The sequence below is a fragment of the Hypanus sabinus genome, chromosome 17, assembly GCF_030144855.1.
Source record: "Hypanus sabinus isolate sHypSab1 chromosome 17, sHypSab1.hap1, whole genome shotgun sequence".
NCBI lineage: Eukaryota > Metazoa > Chordata > Chondrichthyes > Myliobatiformes > Dasyatidae > Hypanus > Hypanus sabinus.
The window spans coordinates 9,507,873-9,526,443 of NC_082722.1; the positions used below are offsets into that span (position 1 = coordinate 9,507,873).

The window sequence follows — 18,571 nt, forward strand, 5'->3', positions numbered from 1 at the left end:
TGTGTGTGAATGGGTGGGAGGGAGGGAGACTTGTCTGTGTGTGAATGAGTGGGAGGGAGGGAGGCTTGTCTGTGTGTGAATGGGTGGGAGGGAGGGAGAGTTGTCTGTGTGTGAATGAGTGGGAGGGAGGGAGGCTTGTCTGTGTGTGAATGGGTGGGAGGGAGGGAGGGAGGCTTGTCTGTGTGTGTATGGGTGGGAGGGGGGGAGGCTTGTCTGTGTGTGAATGGGAGGGAGGGAGGGAGGCTTGTTTGTGTGTGAATGGGTGGGAGGGAGGGAGGGAGGCTTTTCTGTGTGTGAACGGTGGGAGGGAGGGAGGGAGACTTGTCTGTGTGTGAATGAGTGGGAGGGAGGGAGGCTTGTCTGTGTGTGAATGGGTGGGAGGGAGGGAGAGTTGTCTGTGTGTGAATGAGTGGGAGGGAGGGAGGCTTGTCTGTGTGTGAATGGGTGGGAGGGAGGGAGGGAGGCTTGTCTGTGTGTGTATGGGTGGGAGGGGGGGAGGCTTGTCTGTGTGTGAATGGGAGGGAGGGAGGGAGGCTTGTTTGTGTGTGAATGGGTGGGAGGGAGGGAGGGAGGCTTTTCTGTGTGTGAACGGTGGGAGGGAGGGAGGGAGGCTTGTCTGTGTTTTAATGGGTGGGAGGGAGGGTGGCTTGTCAGTGTGTGAATGGGTGGGAGGGAGGGAGGTTTGTCTGTGTGTTAATGGGTGGGTGGGAGGGAGGGAGGCTTGTCTGTGAATGGGTGGGAGGGAGGGAGGGAGGCTTGTCTGTGTGTGAATGGGTGGGAGGGAGAGAGGGAGGGAGGCTTGACAGTGTGTGAATGGGTGGGAGGGAGGGAGGGAGGCTTGTCAGTGTGTGAATGGGTGGGAGGGAGGGAGGGAGGGAGGCTTGTCAGTGTGTGAATGGGTGTGTGGGAGGGAGGCTTGTCTGTGTGTTAATGGGTGGGTGGGAGGGAGGCTTGTCTGTGTGTTAATGGGTGAGAGGGATGGAGGCTTGTCTGTATGTGAATAGGTGGGTGGGGGGGAGGTTCTTCTCTGTGTGAATGGGTGGGAAGGAAGTGATTTGTTTTGCTATTGTTTATGTTGTGGTTGTTATTTTGTTGTTGTTGTTGTTTGTGTTGTTTGAAAACATTGTCGGCCTGCTATCTTGGAACTGGAATGGTTGGTGACACTTTCACAACCTATCCTTAAGTCCGCCGTGAACACAAACTATGCATTTCACTATGTGTTTTGATGAACACATGATAAATAAACCTCTAAATCTGTGCCAGCATATCTTTTGGGATGTGGGCAGTAGCTGGAGGACCTGGGGCATCAACCGTCTCAACTTCACCACACCCTGTTCCAATTCCAACCTCACTCCTTCCGAACGCTCTGCGCTCCACTCCCCCTGCATCATCCTAACCTCACTATAAAACCCGCTGATATTGGGGCGCTGTTGCAGTCTGGCGTACTGACCTCTACCTTGCCGTGGCACAGCAACAACTCGCTGATACCTCCTCTTATTTACCCCTTGATTATGACCCCACTAAGGAGCACCAGGACACTGTCTCCCACACCCTCACCAACCTTATCAGCTCTGGTGATCTCCCAACGACTGCCACCAACCTCATAGTTCCCACATCCCGCACTTCCCGTTTCTACCTCCTACCCTTGTTCAATCGCTTCCCACCTATGTTCATGACACTTCTCACGCTTTGAATTTTTTCAATGATTTTAAGTTCCCTGGCCCCCACCGCCTTATTTTCACCATGGACGTTCAGTCCCCATATACCTCCATCCCCCACCAGGAAGGTCTCAAAGCTCTCCTCTTCTTTTTGGATTCCAGACCAAACCAGTTCCCCTCCACCACCACTCTCCTCCGTCTAGCGGAATTAGTCCTTATTCTTAATAATTTCTCCTTTGGCTCTTCCCACTTCCTCCAAACCAAAGGTGTAGCCATGGGCACCCATATGGGTCCCAGCTAAGCCTGCCTTTTTGTTGGCTTTGTGGAACAGTCCATGTTCCAAGTCTTTACGGGTATCCGTCCCCCTCTTTTCCTTCGCTACTTTGACGACTGCATTGGCGCTGCCTCCTGCACGCATGCTGAGCTCGTCGACTTCATTAACTTTGCCTCCAACTTTCACCCTGCCCTCAAATTTACTTGGTCCATTTCTGACACCTCCCTCCCCTTTCTTGATCTTTCTGTCTCCATCTCTGGAGACGACTTATCTACTGATATCTACTATAAGCCCACTGACTCTCACAGCTACCTGGACTATTCCTCTTCCCACCCTATCTCTTGCAAAAATGCCATCCCCTTCTCACAATTCCTCCGTCTCTGCCGCATCTGCTCTCAGGATGAGGCTTTTCATTCCAAGACAAAGGAGATGTCTTCTTTTTTTAAACAAAGTGGGTTCTCTTCTTCCATCATCAACTCTGCTCTCAAACGCATCTCTCCCATTTCACGCACATCTGCTCTCATCCCATCCTCCCCCCACCCCACTAGGGATAGGGTTCCCCTTGTCCTCACCTACCACCCCACCAGCCTCCAGGTCCAACGTATCATTCTCCGTAACTTCCGCCATCTCCAACGGGATCTCACTACCAAGCACATCTTTCCCTTCCCCCCCCCCTTCTGCTTTCCACAGGGATCGCTCCCTACATGACTCCCTTGTCCATTCGTCCCCCCCATCCCTTCCCACTGATCTCCCTCCTGGCACTTATCCTTGTAAACGGAACAAGTGCTACACCTGCCCTTACACTTCCTCCTTCACCACCATTCGGGGCCCCAGACAGTCCTTCCAGGTGAGGCGACACTTCACCTGTGAGTTGGCTGGTGTGGTATACTGTGTCCGGTGCTCCCGGTGTGGCCTTCTATATATTGGTGAGACCCGACGCAGACTGGGAGACCATTTCACTGAACACCTACGCTCGGTTCGCCAGAAAAAGCAGCATCTCCCAGTGGCCACACATTTTAATTCCACATCCCATTCCCATTCTGATATGTCTATCCATGGCCTCCTCTACTGTCAAGATGAAGCCACACTCAGGTTGGAGGAACAACACCTTATATACCGGCTGGGTAGCCTCCAACCTGATGGCATGAACATCCATTTCTCTAACTTCCATTAATGCCCCTCCTCCTCTTCTTACCCCATCCCTTATTTATTTATTATTTCCCCCCCCCCTTTTTCTCTTTTCTCTCTCTGCCCCTCTCACAATCACTCCTTGCCTGCTCTCCATCTCCCTCTGGTGCTCCCCTCCCCCTTTCTTTCTCCTGAAGCCTCCTGTCCCATGATCCTCTCCCTTCTCCAGCTCTGTATCCCTTTTGCCTATCACCTTTCCAGTTCTTAGCTTCATCCCTCCCCCTCCCACTCTCATATCTCTTACGATCTTTTCTTTCAGTTAGTCCTGACGAAGGGTCTCGGCCCGAAATGTCGACAGTGCTTCTCCCTATAGATGCTGCCTGGCCTGTTGTGTTCCACCAGCATTTTGCGTGTGTTGTTTGAATTTCCAGCATCTGCAGATTTCCTCGTGTTGGAGAGCAAGCCACATAGCCACAGGGACGACATTGAACCCGGCTTGGCGGGGCTGTGAGTCAGCATTAATAACTTGGCACCATTCTGCCATCCTGCAGTTACATGCAATTCAAAATACTCAGGAAAGGAAGAATGTGGGGGTGTAGAAGCTAAGAGCTCAAGTGGAAAGTGCCCCTCGTTCCTCTTGATCATTAGGCCCACCTGGCAGCGCAATAATATCAGCGCCGGACTCCGGAGTGAAGGTTCCCGAGTTCGAATCCGAGTCGGGTTGAGTGTCGAGCTAGCAACTCGGCCTGGTAAAAACAAGCATAGCTTGCTACAGAAACACCATCGTGACGGTGCCCCGATAATTCCACTGCCGAGTTAAGAGCTATTCTTCTTCTTGATCATTAAGCTTTGTCAAAGGACCCAAATTGGCAGCTTCAGTCTCTTATCAATCTGTCTTTTCGTACTCCCCTGCATTAACTGAGCCAATAGTGTAACACATCTTTACCAATGACAGGTTGTCAGATGCTGATGAAAAGTGCTTTTAGTGCCTATTTTATTCCCTTTCATTTTATGGATAAGTTTAAGCGCAGCCAGAAGTTCAGGCTCAGTAATGTGGTTGTTCCAATCTTTGCTTGTAAAACATTACTTATGGAAATTATACATGCTTTGTTCATTTTGTAATGGGCCGTTTAAAAGACGAGCATCTGACTCTCTGTCAAATTTAACAGCCTCCTAAGAGCATTTTAGTGAAGTATTGCATTCTTCCCTTCAAACTTAGTAACCAGCCGTACTTTTGATTCCACAATAAAGATCTTTGAAACTCTCCTGACACTGCAAGACTCTTAGGATGTGCCTGTTAAATGCTTCAGCATATTTTTCTCCTGCTTCACATTTGTTTTTCTCATTTAAATCTGTGGGGGATTGTCCGCAGTGAAATCCTTTAGGACACTCTGAGAGAGTTTATCAGAAACAGTGCAAACACATATTCATTTCATCTTACTACTAATTGCTTGCCTTTTTGAAAATGTTCTGCCCGTTGGGATGAAATATACTTTTGCTGAAATGCTGTCGGCATTGAACTACCCCGGGGTCCAGTTGAAAGACAAAGGCTCCCTCTCTCCCCCATTAATCTGCTGAATAATCAGTTGGAGCGGCATGTACTGACAGAATGTTTCTGACTCTCAAAAGTGGAGCTCTTTTGATAATTTGGTCAGGACAACAGCACATTAAGAATGAGCAATCTGCCCAGATGGAAACCTTCATCACGCTTCAGAATCGGAATCAAGTTTATTATCGTTGACAAATGCTGTGAAATTTCTTGTTTTGTGTCAGCAGCAAAGTGCAATGCTTACAGATTACAATCAGAAAAGTATATTCAGTGGCCACTTTATCAGGTACTTCCTGTACATGTACAGTAGTCACTGAGTCTGGTGTTGCTGTAGCCCATACACTTCAAAGCTTGATGTGTTGTACACTCAGAGATGTTCTTCTGCACACCAATGTTTTAATGTGTGGTTATTTGAGTTATTGTCGCCTTTCTGTCAGCTTGAACCAGTCTGGCCATTCTCCTCATTAACAACACACACAAAATGTTGGAGGAGCTCAGCAGACTAGGCAGCATCTATGGAAAAGAGTAAACAGTTTATGTTTTGGGCTGAGACCCTTCACTTGATGAGTTCCTGCAGCATTTTCTGTGCATTACTTGGATTTCCAGCATCTGTAGATTTTCTCTCGTCTCTCATTAACAAGCCGTTTTTGCCTACAAAGTGTCACTCACTTGGTCTTTTTTTATTTTCGCACCATTTTCTGTAAACTCTAGATAACGTTGTGCATGAAAATCCCAGAAGATCAGCTGTTTCTGTGATACACAAACTACCCTGTTGAGCACCAACAATCATTTCATGGTCAAAATCACTTAGATCACATTTCTTCCCCATTCTGATGCTCGGTCTGAACAACAATTGGACCTCTTGACCATGTCTGTATGCTTTTAAGCATTGAGTTGCTGACACATGATTGGCTGAATAAATATTTGCATTAATAAGGCGTACAGCTATACCTAATTAAGTAGTTACTGAGCATGATTAAATTGAATAAGTGGTGCAAAAGAAGAGCAAAAATAATGAGTTCATTCTCCATTCAGGAATTTGATGTGGAGGGGAAGAAGTTCCTAAAATATTGAACATGCACCTTCAGGCTTCTGTACCTCCTCTGTAATGGTAGCAATGAAGAAGGCATGTCCTGGGTGGTGAGGGTCCTTAAGGATGGATGAAGCATTTTTTTGATGCACTGCCTTTTGAAGATGCCCCCGATGGAGGGGAGGATAGTGCCCATGAAAGAACTGGCTGGCTTTGCAAGCCTCTGCAACTTTTCCCAATCCTGTGCAGTAATAGATGGTGATGCAACCAGTTAAAATGGTCTCCCTGGTACATCCAGCTGCACTGAACCAGATCACTAAATCCATCCCTTCCTCGTCTAATGTCCAGGCAGAAACCTTCTACACACATACTCACATTCCTTTATTCCTCCAGATGTGATGCATCAACAGGAGAGAGAAGTACAGAGTGAAATGGGTGAGTTGTGTTGCAACAAGAACCTTCCCCATTAGTAAGACCAAGGGCCTGATCGTGGACTTCAGGAAGGGAAAGTCAAGGGAACGCACACAAGTCCATCGAGGGGTCAGCTGTTTCAAGTTTTTGGATGTCAACATCTCTGAAGATTTATCCTGGGCCCAACAATTTGGTGTAATTAGGATGAAGGTGAATCTGGCAGGAAATAATAAAGTAGTGGTGATGGGGGTGTGGGGGGATGGGTTAGTGGGTGGAGGTGTTGATCAGTCCTACTTCTTGGGAAAAGTAACGGTTTTTGAGTGTGGAGGTCCTGGCATGGATGCTATGTAGTTTCTGATGGGAGTAGGACAGACAATGAGCAGGGTGGGAGGGACCCTTCATGATGTTAATGGCATTTCTGTGTATATGTGCTTGCTAGCTGTAGGCTGAGGCCGGTGATGCATTGGGCAGTCTTGTCTACCCACTGTAGAACCTTCCTGTCTGCTGCAGTGCAGTTTTGTACCCAGCGGTGATGCAGTGTGTTAGGACACTGTACATTCGTAGAATGGCATGAGTATAGATGTGTATAAAAACACACAGTGCTGGCAGAACTCAGCAGGCCAGACAGCATCTGTGGGAGGAGGTAATGACGACATTTCGGGCCGAAACCCTTCATCAGGAGTGAAGTAACATGGGATGGTCGAGGGGGGATAAGAAGTGGGGGGGAGGGATAAAGTAGAGAGCTAGGAAGTGATAGGCTGAAGGGAAATGGGCTAGGGGGAAGGTGGAGAATTATGGGAAATAAAAGTGAAATAAAGGTAGGGCTGGGGGGAGACTATAGTGAGGGGGGATAAAGAGAAAGCGAACCAGACTAAAATAATAGATAGGGATGGGGTTAAGTGGGGGGCAGGGGTATCAATGGAGGTCTGTGAGTTGAATGTTCATGCCGGCAGGTAGGAGGCTATCTAGGCGGGAGATAAGGTATTGCTCCATCGACCTGCGTGTGGTCTCATCTTGACGGGAGAGGAGGCCATGGACAGACATGTTGGAGTGGGAGTGGTCTGTGGAATTGAAGTGTGTGGCCACAGGGAGATCCCGCCACTGCTGGAGGACTGAGTGCCGGTGTTCCACACTCAAAACTGAGTCGCCCTTGTCCTCACTTATAACCCTACCAGCCCACAGATCCAACGTATAATCCTCCGTAACTTCCGCCACCTCCTACGTGATCCCACCACCAGCCACATCTTCCCCTCCCCCCACTCTCGGCTTACTGTAGGGATCGCTCCCTACACGACTCCCTTGTCCATTCATCCCCTCCATCCCTCCCCACCGACCTCCCTGCTAACAGAAGAAGTGCTACACCTGCCCCCACACTTCTTCCCTCACCACTATCCCAGGCCCCAGACAGTCCTTTTAGGTGAGGCACCACTTCACCTGCGAGTCAACTGGGGTAATATACTGTATCCGGTGCTCCCGATGTGGCCATTTATACATTGGGGACACCCGCCGCAGATTGGGAAACATTTTGCCGAACACCGGCGCTCAGTCCTCCAGCAGTGGCGGGATCTCCCTGTGGCCACACACTTCAATTCCACAGACCACTCCCACTCCAACATGTCTGACCATGGCCTCCTCTACCGTTGAGATGAGGCCACATGCAGGTCGATGGAGCAACACCTTATCTCCCACCTAGGTATCCTCCTACCTGCTGACATGAACATTCAACTCACAGACCTCCGTTGATACCCCTGCCCCCCCTTATCCCTATCCCTATCTATAATTTTAGTCTGGTTCTCTTTCTCTTTTTCCCCCCTCACTATAATCTCCCCCCAGCTCTACCTTTCTTTCTTTTATTTCCCATAATTCTCTACCTTCCCCCTAGTCCATTTCCCTCCAGCCTATCACTTCTCAGCTCTCTACTTCATCCCTCCCCCCCACTTCTTAAATACCCTCGACCATCCCATGTTATTTCACTCCTGATGAAGGGTTTTGGCCCGAAACGTCGTCACTACCTCCTCCCATAGATGCTGTCTGACCTGCTGAGTTCTGCCAGCATTGTGTGTTTTTATTTATTTCCAGCATCTGCAGATTCACTCGTGTTGCCATAGATGTGAATAGTCCAGTTTCCAGAAAGCAAAGGTGTTGGGGAGCTTTCCTGATGATGTAGAATGTGTCTGGGTATGAGGGGTTGTGCAAGATGTACATTCCCAGGAGTCTGAAACTACTCACGGTTTCCACTACCAAGCCACTGACGTAAAGAGGCATGTGAGCAGTGAAAATTCTTCTGAAGTGAATAACCATCTCATTTGCCTTGTTGACATTGAGGAAGAGGATTTTTGCCTGTCACCGTGTTTCAAGCTCTCTGCGGGTCATCTCTTCATTGCTGCTGATGAGCCCCATGACCGTCATACATGTAATGTAGTAATGCAAATTTCATGAGCAGTTTGAGGAGATTCCATAAGTAAACAAAGACTCTAGCACGTTTCTGCAGATGTACCGTGGAGAACATCACCATCCAGTATGGAGGGGCCGCGGCACAGGATTGTTAATTGTTTCAGTGGGTTGTAATCTTAGCCAGCACCATCATGGACAAAAGCCTCTCCACTATTAACAACATCTTTGAAAGGCAATGCCTCAAAAGGTGGCATCCATCATGAAGCACCTCCACCACCCAGGACTCTCTCTTCTCATGACTACCATCAGGGAGGAGGTACAGGAAACTGAAGTCACAGTCCATGTTTTGGGATGAGCTTCTTCAGCACCATCAGATGGAGAATGGACAATGAACTCCTGATCACTCCCTCACTATGTTTTCTCTCTTTTTGCATTACTTATTGATTTGAAATATAATTAAACATATATATATATATATATGTATACACATTTCTTATTGTAATATGCAATATATTTTATCTATTGCATTGTACAGAGCTTTGTACAAAACAACAAATTTCACAACCTATGTCAGTGATAATAAACCTGATTCTGATTTTTCCAGAATGACATTGGTTCATTGCTTCACTGATTTCCAAACCCTGCACTAGCTTGTCCTTCCATCACAACTACCTTACATTTGGGCACACCACCATGAGTGTGTCACCTTGGACTCAACACCACCATGACTGTGTCACCATCCCCATCGGGTACACTTGTAAATTTTCTCTGTGATCATGTGGGTTCCTCCGGGTGATCTAATTTGCAGGAAACGAAGAAGTACCAGTTGGTAGGTTAATTGGTCGTTGGTCATTGTAACTTGCCCAGTGACTAAATTAAGATTATTGGGGGATTGCTGGGCAGCACAGCTTGAAAGGGTCCTGGTTCAGGACATTGACTCTTTATTCCTTTTCATAGATGCCACTTGACCTGCAGAGTTCCTCCTCCATCTTGCGTGCATTACTCTGGCTTTCCAGCATCTGCAGAATCTCTGGTGTTTATGATTCCACTTATCTTTACTAATCAGTCATACTCGTAGTTGAACATTCTCCTGGCAGGTTTTCTTGGGGATTTAATTCTTATCCTTTCAAAGTTAATAGAAATTAAAGTTATTATTGTACCTGTAAACCATATTACAGATCTGGTGAAAACCCCGTCATATCCACTACTTCCCTGGAAATGCAACCGCGTGAAGACAAAGTCTTTTAGAGGGGTAACTCCATAATTTATATAGTTATAAAGTTATATAACTTGTATAAAAAGCTTCTGAAATCAATGTCCTCTCTGCTGTCAATCATAACTGACATGATTTTCACAACTGATTTATCATAACAGAGGATCACTTAAGGGAATCTGAAGGGGAAATGCCACTCAGATGCACAAGCATGGAACGAGCTGCAAGTAGAAATGGTTTAACTGCAACATTTAAGAAAAATTTGGATAAGCACATAGATGGGAGGGGTATTAAGGACTAGTTCTGCATGGACTGGATGGGCTGAAGGGCCTGTTTCTGTGCTGTGCTACTCTATGATGCATAACACATTTTAACGAACGGTCTTTTCTCCTCTACAACCCCTTCCTGACCTGATAGCGTGCAATGGTTTAGTTACAACAATGTCACTCAGTAGATTAATTTGATCCTTTCCCTCTATTTAAATGAGTCCTGAAAGAAAGACCACATGGTCTCTAGCAAGCATGTCATCCTCACTACTATCTCTGCTGTCAAGCTCCACATTTCAGGAACCTTAATACCCACAGTGTAGATTCCATCAGGTCAGAGTCTAATAGATGGTCCTGAACCTACAGGTTAAGTGTTTCTCTCCCCACAGATGCTGTCTGGCCTGCTGAGTGTTTCTAACATTTTCTGGTTTTATTTCAGATTTCCAGCATCTGCAATTTTTGTGGTTTTTTAAAAATGTCAAATACTAAAATATATATATTTAGAGGACATACATGGTGGGGAGGATAGTTTAAAGATTTGTGGGGAACTTTTTTCTTTAACACAGAATGGTAGGTGCTAGGAATGGGCTGCCAGGGGTAGTGATACGATAATGGTGTTTAAGAGGGTTTTAAATAGACACATAAATATGTAGGGAATGCAGGAATAAAGACCATATGTGAGTGAAGAGATTTAGTTTAACAAACAATTTTCTGAAGGAACTCAGACAGTAAAGAGGCAAAAAAAAGGTCTGATGTTATTGCCAGACTGAGGGGAGATGCAAGATGGCAGGTTACATCCCTCCTCAGTCCACCGATCCCTGGACTCATTATTCACCACTCCTTCTTTCTGACAGCTTACCGCTTCGCTCCCAGTGCCAATGCAGGATATCCACCTAAACAAGGACAATTCCCTCAGATACCGCCTGATCCATGGGGTTCTCCCAGCAAATTATTTCTGCTCGTGATTCCACCTACTTGTGCTTCCAGAGAGGTAGTTTAATTGGGCATTGTGTTGAACAACCTTTTTTTTGTGCAGTACTATTCAATGTTCTATAGTCTATGCTGTCAAAATTTAAATGTGTCCAAGGGCTGGAAGGACAAGGTTACGATAGAATGAGTGGAAAGCCAGAGAATTTTTCCCAGGCAGAAATGGCTGATACCAAGGGCATAATTTTAAGGTGATTGGAGGAGAGTATATGAGGGATGTCAGGGGTAAGTGATTTTACACAGAGAGTGGTGAGCTTGTGGACTGCCCTGCCAAGTGTGGTGGTAGAGTTAGAAACATAAGAGACATTTAAGAACCTTTTAGATAGGTACGTGGATGATAGAAAAATGGAGGGCTATGTAAAGGTGAAAAGTTCGATAAGTCTAGAATGTCAGCACAGCATTGTGGGCTGAAGGACCTGTAGTGTGCTCTATGTTCTAATGTTCTTGTACTCCTAGAAACTATAGACAAAAATGATTTGGGGGAACAACTTCACATCACAAGTTTACCACTAAATTGCAATCTCTCATCAATTTGACCCAACCAATTATCTTATACCTTCTCAGGTTCATCACAACCTCAAGATCCACTGATAGATGCACCTTCTATCCACTGTTAAGGCATCCAGATGTCCTCCTCCTAATTAAAACATGTCATTTTAGTGACAGCGCAGAACAGACCCTTCCAGCCCTTGGACCTGTGCTGCCCAGTAAACCCTGATTTAACACTCGCCTAATCAATTTACAATCACCAATTACCCAATCAACCCATAAGTCTTTGGACTGTGGGAGCAAACCTGAGCACACAGAAGAAATCCACACAGTAACAGAACAAACATACTCTTTACAGACAGTGGCAGGAATGGAACCCGGGTCGTCGGTACTGTAAACTACTGTGCTAACCACTACCCTACTGTGCCACCTCATCCTATATCACTTCTATATTCTCCTGAACATACAGTATATTAAACACCTTCAGCATTCTGCAGAGGAAGAAGGGCATACTGTACGCAAAATGACTGTTTGCAGGAGCAAACCCACAAGGAGATCTGCAGACACTGGAAATCTTGAGCAACATACACCAGATCCTGCAGGAACACCGCAGGTCAGGCAGCATGTATGAAGGAAAAGGAACAGTCTACGTTTCGGGCCAAGACCATTCATTGGGGCTGGAAAGGAAGCCAGAATAAAACTGCAAAATACCTTCATCACTTTGATTGAATACTCTTAGTAACTCTCTGATTCTTCTTTCAGGTTCCACATCTTTCTGCACTTTGAGCCTTGTGAACTTTGCCATCGCTCTTTTCATAGCTCTAATAATTCCCTTTTTGGGTTGATGCAACATTTGATTGCAGTGCAGATAGACAGTCTGAATGTGAGCAGGTCTGGTCATCCCATGCTAACTGCAACATGGAGTAAACAGGATGCAGCTTACATCAGGAAACTTTGAAACAAATGACAAGATATTTGCATGTCACAAGAATCATGAAGTATAGCTGATAAGGGAGAAGGTCATTTCTGATTTAGTGTTGGGCATGAACCTCTCCCCCACCAAGGACATCTTCAAAAGGCGATGCCTCAAAAAGGCAGCATCTGATACTATGGACCCTCTCCATCTAGGATATGCCCTCTTCGGAGAGGTGGTACAGGAGCCTAAGGCACACACTGAACACTTTAGCAACAGCTTCCCCCCCCCACCCGCCATCAGGTTTCTGAATGTACCATGAACCCATGAGTACTACCTCATTATTTTTGCTCTTTTTCACACAACTTAATTATTTAAAAATTTTTTGCATATTTCTTATTATATTTTATGGCATATTTTATGTATTGCACTGAACTACTGCAAAACAACAAATTTCACACTATGTGCTGGTGATAATAATTCTGATTCTGTTTCTGGAACACTGGGTGCCCATTATTGCTGGAAGAATAGGTCAGGAAATGTGGGCTGAAAGAGAATTGCTATTTTCTCGGTTTCTCAAACTGTGAGGCAAAAAAAAAGTTTCAATCTGTAAGATAGATTTTCCCCAGTCTGCAGAGGTTGGAAGGAAAAAGGAAGTGGATATTTGAGAAGGTGCAGAGGAATGATTAAACCCTGAATGGTGAATCCTGGAGAAATAAGAATGAGGCCCTGAGGAAGAAATGTGCAAATACCTCAGCAGTCGAGTGGCTTTGCCCTTCACAATGAAGGGTGGTGAAGTCAGCCGGAGACGGTCGAGGCCTTAAAACAAGTCAAAGAAGTAGTTTGGGATTGATGGGACAGTAAATACAGTGCAGTACATATCTATTCCTGTCATTCTTTTCAAATTACCATGTACTTGCCTGCCTTCAAAACTAATGGACACAACAATTCTTCCTGTAAAAATACACTGCACGTCAAGAACCCAGTGGGAATTCATTCACAATTCTGACTAGATTTTGTAATGCAGATGTTGAGAGAAGGAGTGATGGATTTTATTTCAAAACTGTTAGGGAGAGAGAGTTTATGCATTAATATCCATTAGGGCCACTTTTCAGGGAAACAAGAAAAAATATCAAACTGGAAGTTAGCTTGCATTATATTGACTGAACTTACAAGATGTTTTGTTGTATTGAAGTGATGAGGGATCGAGAAGTAAAGTAGTAAAGGTACTTGACTGCTACTCAGAGATCTGGATCAGAGGCAGGATATCAAAATTAATCAGATGGGGAATTAAATTTCACATAACCAAATCCAGAAAAAAAATTTTCTAATGATATCTTGAATCTATTTGATTGGGTAGCACAGTAGTGCAGTAGTTAATGTTACAGCTCCAGCTGTAAGATCAGGGTCCAATTCCCACCTCTACCTGGAAGGAATTCCTACATTCTCCCTGTGATCTTGCAGGTTTCTTCTGTGTCCTCCAGAATTCCAAAGATGACCAGATTAGGTTAGGTTCTGTGTGTTACGGGCACGTTACACTGGCACCAGAAGTGTGGTGACACTTGCTCAGCACAATGAATTGAATGTGCAGATAGTAATTAATGAATATGATATAGTTGGGATCACAGAGACATGGCTCCAGGGTGACCAAGGATGGGAGCTCAACATCCAGGGATATTCAATATTCAGGAGGGATAGACAGGAAAGAAAAGGAGGTGGGGTAGCATTGCTGGTTAGAGAGGAGGTTAACGCAATAGAAAGGAAGGACATTAGCCTGGAGGATGTGGAATCGATATGGGTAGAGCTGCATAACACTAAGGGGCAGAAAACACTGGTGGGAGTAGTGTACAGTAGTAATGAGGTTAGGGATGGCATTAAACAGGAAATTAGAAATGCGTGCAATAAAGGAACAGTAGTTATAACGGGTGACTTCAATCTACATATAGATTGGGTGAAACAAATTGATAAGGGTGCTGAGCAAGAGGATTTCTTGGAATGTATGCGGGATGGTTTTCTGAACCAACATGTCGAGGAACCAAATAGAGAGCAGGCCATTCTAGATTGGGTGTTGAGCAATGAGGAAGGGTTAGTTAGCAATCTTGTCGTGCGAGGCCCCTTGGGTAAGAGTGACCATAATATGGTGAAATTCTTCATTAAGATGGAGAGTGACATAGTTAATTCAGAAACAAAGGTTCTGAACTTAAAGAAGGATAACTTTGAAGGTACGAGACATGAATTAGCTAAGATAGACTGGCAAATGAAAGGGTTGACGGTGGGTATGCAATGGCAAGCATTTAAAGATCACATGGGTGAACTACAACAATTGTTCATCCCAGTTTGGCAAAAGAATAAACCAGGGAAGGTAGTGCACCCGTGGCTGACAACGGAACTTAGGGATAGTATCAAGTCCAAAGAAGAAACATATAAATTAGCAAAAAAAAGCAGCACACCTGAGGACTGGGAGAAATTCAGAGACCAGCAGAGGAGGACAAAGGGCTTAATTAGGAAAGGGAAAAAAGATTATGAGAGAAGGCTGGCAGGGAACATAAAAACTGACTGTAAAAGCTTTTATAGGTACGTGAAAAGAAAAAGATTGGTCAAGACAAAGGTAGATCCTTTACAGTTAGAAACAGGTGAATTGATCATAGGGAACAAAGACGTGGCAGACCAATTGAATAACTACTTTGGTTCTGTCTTCACTAAGGAGGACATAAATAATCTTCCGGAAAAAGTAATGGACCGAGGGTCTAGTGAAATGGAGGAACTGAGGGAAATACAAGTTAGTAGGGAAGTGGTGTTAGGTAAATGGAAGGGATTAAAGGCAGATAAATCCCCAGGGCCAGATGGTCTGCATCCCAGAGTGCTTAAGGAAGTAGCCCAAGAAATAGTGGATGCATTAGTGATAATTTTTCAAAACTCTTTAGATTCTGGATTAGTTCCTGAGGATTGGAGGGTGGCTAATGTAACCCCACTTTTTAAAAAAGGAGAGAGAGAGAAACCAGGGAATTATAGACTGGTTAGTCTGACATCGGTGGTGGGGAAAATGCTAGAGTTGGTTATCAAAATGTGATAACAGCACATTTGGAAAGAGGTGAAATCATCGGACAAAGTCAGCATGGATTTGTGAAAGGAAAATCATGTCTGACGAATCTTATAGAATTTTTTGAAGATGTAACTCGTAGAGTGGATAGGGGAGAGCCAGTGGATGTGGTATATTTAAATTTTCAAAAGGCTTTTGACAAGGTCCCACACAGGAGATTAGTGTGCAAACTTAAAGCACACGGTATTGGGGGTATGGTATTAATGTGGATAGAGAATTGGTTGGCAGACAGGAAGCAAAGAGTGGGAGAAAACGGGACCTTTTCAGAATGGCAGGCAATGACTAGTGGGGTACCCCATGGCCCAGTGCTGGGACCCCAGTTGTTTACAATATATATTAATGATTTAGACGAGGGAATTAAATGCAGCATCTCCAAGTTTGCAGATGACACGAAGCTGGGCGGCGGTGTTAGCTGTGAGGAGGATGCTAAGAGGATGCAGGGTGACTTGGATAGGTTAGGTGAGTTGTACTGCAGTTGTTCAAGGCCTTGGTGAGACCGCACCTAGAATATTGTGTGCAGTTTTGGTCCCCTAATCTGAGGAAAGACATTCTTGCCATAGAAGGAGTACAAAGAAGGTTCACCATATTGTTTCCTGGGATGGCAGGACTTTCATATGAAGGAAGACTGGATCGACTAGGCTTATACTCACTGGAATTTAGAAGATTGAGGGGGGATCTTATTGAAACGTATAAAATTCTAAAGGGATTGGACAGGCTAGATGCAGGAAGATTGTTTCCGAGGTTGGGGAAGTCCAGAACGAGAGGTCACAATTTAAGGATAAAGGGGAAGCCTTTTAGGACCGAGATGAGGAAAAATTTCTTCACACAGAGAGTGGTGAATCTGTGGAATTCTCTGCCACAGGAAACAGTTGAGGCCGGTTCATTGGCTATATTTAAGAGGAAGTTAGATATGGCCCTTGTGGCTAAAGGGATCAGGGGGTATGGAGAGAAAGCAGGTACAGGGTTCTGAGTTGGATGATCAACCGTGATCATACTGAATGGCGGTGCAGGCTCTAAGGGCCGAATGGCCTACTCCTGCACCTATTTTCTATGTTTCTATGTTAATCTTCACTGACTTGATATGATGTAAGTAACTCTATATTTCAATGTAAATGTTACAAATAAAATATTACACAATCTTAACATCCTTCAGGAAAGGATATTTATTGTCCCTACTTGGTATAGTCTGTATGTGACTCCAGCCCCACTAATGTCCTATTTCTGGTTCTTAGAAGTAGAAAATAGGCTGTGGATGCTGGAATCTGCTGGAAGAACTCAGTGGTGGGTTAAGTCTTGTTGCCCATTTGGGTCAAAGTACTGCAACAGCACAGGAAATGCTGGCATCTCCCATGTAATCCTACGTCACTGGACACTGGAGAACAAATGCTCTTGTCACTTTCTCTTCTAGAACTACAGACCTCTGATCATCTAATACCTAATACTGCTTCATGGTTGGTAAATCACATTAATCCAGTTTCTACCCATCACCAGGAGTTCCCAGCAAAAGAACATTTCTCGAGGTGGCCATAGCAAGATGGGATAATGACCAAAACTGCTTAATCTGAACTCAGCTGATAACTGTATTGGAATTGTCCGTATCTACTATGCGGTAACACAGCAAATCCTCATCCACTAAGGTAGTGGTTGCCAACCCGTCAATCGCGATCGACTGGTGGATCTTTGGGACTTTCCCAGTAGATCCCGAAATAAAAAGAAAAATAAATACACAAATACTGTTGAGAGATTGTTTCCGGGTTGCGGGGTTTTAGTTCCGTTCTTTCTGCCCAGTGCGCATGCGTATAGCTCCCCCGCCACACACTACACAGTGTACTTCAGTGGTCCCCGACCACCGGGCCGCGAGGAAACAATATGATTTGTTGAGCTTGAATGCATGCAAGGTCATCAGTCGCCTAGCCGCAGTGAAATGCTCGTGCCAGGGAACACTGGTTGGCCTCGGGTAACCGGCCGGTGAGAAGTGCTGTTGCTGCTGGCCTGGAGCGCAGACAGATGAGCTGAACCTGTTTAGCACACCGAATGTTCTTGGGGAACCTGGTGCTGAAATATTCGCAGATGACCTAATTCAGACTCAGGGTTCCGTAAATAGCAGAGCCGCTACCTCGCTGCGATCTACTGAAACAAACTTCTGTCGGCCGATGGATACTACAATGGGGGCAGGCGGGCGTCCTGTCACACTCCTCGCTCGGTCGGTCGGTCTCTCCGGACTGCAACCACCGCGGCCCCGGTACGGGGTCCTCCAGCCCTTATCTTGTCCTCTCACCCCACCCATGACCAGCCGCACCTGGCCATGGTGGCGGGTGGGTGGGAGGCTGGAGTTTGGGCCCAGAGGCTGCCTAACGAGGCAATGAAAACTGCTTCGGTACCTTGAGTCCAAGCACCCTGCACTTAAAGACGAACCCACCGAGTTTTTTCAATGGAAAAAACATGAGCAAGCGGGACAGAAGCTAAGTGCTGAGAGCCACGAAAACTAAATTGCAGACCAGACTGGACCGAAGGAACCTGCTTCCAGTATTGCTGTATTCCGGTCGTGATTAACAAACCCCCCCCAGTTGGCCAGTCCACAAGAATATTGTCAATATTAAACCGGTCTGTGGTGCAAAACAGGGTGGTGACCCCTGGTGGAGATATATTATTTCTATTTCCGGGTTGCAGGGTTTTACTTCTGGTCTTTTCTGCCCAGTGCACATGCGTGCGACTAAATGATTTAGTAGGTCGATCTTGCCTTTCAGTAAGGCTGAGGTAGGGGATCTTGGGCTTAAAACGGATGGTGACCACTACACTAAGGCAAGGGTGGTGAAACTCTTTGAAAATGTATGCCTAAATTGGCGATAATCTTAAAAAAAAGTTCTCTTGCTTGCCATGCTAACTTTGAGCAGAGATTATCATTGATTAATGAATTAGTGACAATAAATATGGACTTTTTAAGGAAAAAAGAATGAATGCTGTTGCTTATTTATGTGCATTCATTGTTAAAATATTAATAAAACCCTGTTCAGAAGTATTAATATTTTAAATCAATTGAAAAATAACACATTTTTAAATAGCATTGTTATTGGACCTCATAATAAATATGAACTTGAAATTATTTTGTACAACAAAGATCTTCCTTCCTGAATATTTTTGGGTGTACCTTATGGATTT

General features: G+C 45.3%; 1 long non-coding RNA gene across 1 annotated transcript in view; it reads right to left on the bottom strand.

The window, feature by feature from the left end:
* Window positions 1-4,770: 4,770 nt before the first annotated feature.
* Window positions 4,771-18,571, bottom strand: part of LOC132406680 (uncharacterized) — a 32,545-nt gene continuing 18,744 nt past the window's right edge. The window contains exons 2-3 of the long non-coding RNA XR_009516221.1: window positions 12,111-12,310; window positions 4,771-5,122 (exon numbers count right to left, since the gene is read on the bottom strand). This is a non-coding gene — a long non-coding RNA (uncharacterized LOC132406680). The remainder of the gene's footprint in view (window positions 5,123-12,110; window positions 12,311-18,571) is intronic.